This window comes from Xenopus laevis, chromosome 9_10S, assembly GCF_017654675.1.
Source record: "Xenopus laevis strain J_2021 chromosome 9_10S, Xenopus_laevis_v10.1, whole genome shotgun sequence".
Classification (NCBI taxonomy): Eukaryota; Metazoa; Chordata; class Amphibia; order Anura; family Pipidae; genus Xenopus; species Xenopus laevis.
The window spans coordinates 1,399,706-1,403,399 of NC_054388.1; positions in this window are offsets into that span (position 1 = coordinate 1,399,706).

Consider the following 3,694-nt stretch of genomic DNA (forward strand, 5'->3'; position numbering starts at 1 on the left):
GGATGATCCTGGTTTTCTTCATAAAATTGTTTAAAGTAAGATTCGAGTTCTGCCATAATGGTTTCAGCGTCTCGAGCCCAACCCTCCTTTGTTTTGAGTTTCTTAATGAAGTGGGAAGTATTGTTAAGTTTGGTTAATCGAGCTAAGAGCCTACCCGGTTTATTTCCCCATCTATAAAACCTGTTTCTTGTGTGAGAGATTTTGTAGTGTGCACTGTCATGTAATAAAGTGTTAAATAAGGCTTTTAGGTCTGTGTATTTTTTCCTGTCCACTTCAGAGTGTGTACGCTTGAAAGTTTTGTAATGTGTCGTGAGTTCCTTTTGTAAAAACATGTACCTGTCCTTGAAGCTTTTTTTCTGTTTTATTAAGTAAGCTGTAATATGGCCTCTTAGAACAGGTTTGGAGGCAGCCCATAGTAGGTTTTGATCGTCCCAGTGCTGTATGTTATCGTCCAGGTAATTTGCCCAGTGTTGTTTAAGGTAAGTTTGGAAATCGGTATTTTCAGTCAGATAGGAAGGAAATCGCCAGTTAAATGATGTTGCTTTGGAAACAACATGTTTCAAAGTTAAAGTAACTGGGGCATGGTCAGTTAAAGCTATGTCGCCAATTGTGGAAGCTAAGATGTTAGAAATTTGGGATTCAGCTAGAAAGAAGTAATCAAGCCTGGAGTGCGTACCATGTTCTCCAGAATAAAATGTGTAATCCTTAGTGTCTGGATAAGTAAATCTATATGTATCATGTAGTTGCAAAAACTCACACATGGTACGAAGAGGTGCGATCCTTCTAATTGGGTATCTGGAGGCGGCATCCGACCTGTCCATGAAGCGGTCCCATACTGTATTCATATCTCCACCTATTATCAGGTTAGTGGGTCCCCAGGAGTCAATTCTTTGCATCAATTCTGAAAAGAAAAAATTGTTTTCAACATTCGGAGCGTAAACAGTAACTATAGTATACGTGGTTGTAGGTGTTTCAATATCCACAATCAGATAGCGGCCATTTTTATCTTTGTACGTGTTAGTCACGGAACCATTCAATGATTTACTCAGTAAAATAACCACACCCCTGGATTTAGTAGTATAAGATGCTGCTACCTGCTCCTGTATCCAGGAGTCCCTCAATAGTGTTTTGTCAGTGTTTTTCCAATGCGTCTCTTGTAAAAGGGTAATATGAGCTTTTTCCCGTTTCAGGAAGTCTAAGACCTTCCGTCGTTTTATCGGGGTGTTTAAGCCGTCTACGTTCCATGAGAGTAACTTAAGGTGCTTAGGAGGGATAACCTGAGGTAAACAAGGCGTAGGTTCACCCATTGTAGCGATATTAACCAATACCCCGTTTAGGGGTCAGTCGGGTGAGCCATCGTAATTTGGGGGTAGGCATTCTGTCCCAGCGAGCAGAAGCCATCCCAGGATAACCATTGTGTTATAGGCAGGAGGGGTGCATACATAAATCTGAACTAATCACTTGACAAAGTAAAAACAAAATAACTATGTACAATGGAAAAAGAGAATATTCTGATTTGGTCATAATAACCGGTAACTTACTAATACAACCTCACTGGTAAATGAAAACAGATTAGATATGTCATTATCGACTGAAGAGTTCAAATAAGAAGTTTAGCATCATTGTAATAAGCAAAATACGTAGTAAGAGAGAAGAGAAGAAAGCATGGAGACATGCAAAAGGACAATGAAAATCAGCATCTTCCACTCAGTATGTAAAAACGTGCAAGAACGTCATTGGATAACAAAGAACGAGTGCTGTGGAAGGTTCATCAAGGCATAACATCCAGTCAAACCGTGGAAGAGTAAAGTGGTGCGGGCTGTGATTCCAGGGTATATGCAATCACGTTAACTGGTCCGAGGTCATATGCAAAAGCTACTCAGCGGCAGATAGTCGAACCATCCCCTGCAATCAGGGTCCCATGAAGTTAGTGCTGAAACGGGGGCACCAACTGCACGAAAAAGGCTGAGCAGCACATAAGTGGTCAAGCGTCAGAGTCCCGTTACAGTTCCCATGGTGAGACAATGTCCTCGGAGTAAGTTACTTCCAACTGGTAAGAAGGAAAGTCCGACAGACTACTCATGTCTGTAGTTTAGAGTCGATATAGTGGAAAGCTTGCTTGTGGTCTTCGAAGATGTGTATCTTGTTGGTATCCTTCTCAATGATTTTCAGCTTTGCTGGAAACAATAAGGAAAATTTGTATCGGGAATCGTAGAGCTTTTTGCACACTGGTGCGAATTCTCTGCGTTTCGCCGTCACTGAAGCGGAGTAATCTTGGAAAAGTAAGATTGAATGCCCATCATATTTGAGGTTCCTCTTCGTTATATAAGCTTCCAACAATCTGGTTTTATCAGTGAAATTTAGAAGTTTGAAAATGACTTGCCTCGGCCGTTGCGCATCTTTAGCAGGCAGCGGTCCGATTCTATGGAACCGTTCCACCAAATAAGGAAGGTATTGGTCATCAATGTTAAGGGCCGTAGGTAGCCATTCATGAATGAGTTTTTCCAGGTCTTTAGTCTTGACTGACTCAGGAACTCCCACTAGTCTAAGATTGTTTCTCCTACTACGATTTTCCAAGTCCTCTACCTTGTCCGATAAAATAGAAATTTCCTTTTGCTGCAGATCAATGGTAGATTGTGCCGTAGTAAGGTTGTCTTCCAGAGTAGATATTCTATCCTCAGCTTGGGTCAGCCTTTGAGATTGATTGGTCATCTGTTGTAAGATTTCAGAGATCGATTCTTTAATGCTTGCCAGCTTTTGGTCAAGCAAAGGGCCCAGGATTTGGACCATATCTTCAGCTGGTGTAGTAGCGGAGTCATTTTGGACGCCTGTTTCTGAGTCACTTTCTGTCTGAGTGACTTCTAGTGTTTGTTTCTTGTCTTTAGGTTTAGTTACTGTTCTGCGGGATGTCATAGTGGTAGGTTGTCCCAAGTATTTTTCCATAACGTAGTGGGAGTTCTAGAATTGCAAGACGTGTGACCTGTTTAAAAGGAATGACACTTCAATTGAACATGTCGCCAGAGGTTGTATTACTCGCAGGGTTTTACGTCATCTGAGTTGTGGGAGTAGGCAGTATTTCCCTGTCTTTCTGCTTCTCCACCTTTACCCCTTCTTCCACTTTTACTGACTTCCCTTCCAAATCTACAGTATGTCAAAGGAAGGGTTATAGAAGTTGCAGATATACAGTAGTGGTGAGCCTTGATGTGGTTCAACAAGGCAGGTGTGGAGAGTTATCCTCCCGGGTATATGAGTCCAAAATGAAATAAGTGAGCAGCAGGGGGATTCAGTATCCAAATAAAATCCAAGCAAGCGTTGTGAGGGCCAGAGTCTATAAAATATACCAGGCGTGTCGCCCCTCTTCAAGGCAGGCCTTATAAAGTGATAGGCCTATTGTATGTGACGCACCACTGCGCAGACAAAATAGTGAAGCCGGATATGCGCCTCCCGGAGTTGGGGTACTTATCTGTGGGTGCCGTGCGGAAATTTCCTGCGCCTCACTAGGAGCAAGCCCGTCCGGTCAGCAGGCAGGCGCGTGCGGCGTGGAGGCCAGCAGGTCGGGACCGCGCCCAAAGTCTGTAAGCGCAATGCGCTGACTTCCGAGGACGCAGAAAAGGGGGAAAAGTCGGAAGAACAGCAAGTCCCAGAGTGTCCCCAGTCAATCCGCAACGATGTCGGTGCCTCGCCGTGGCAGTGC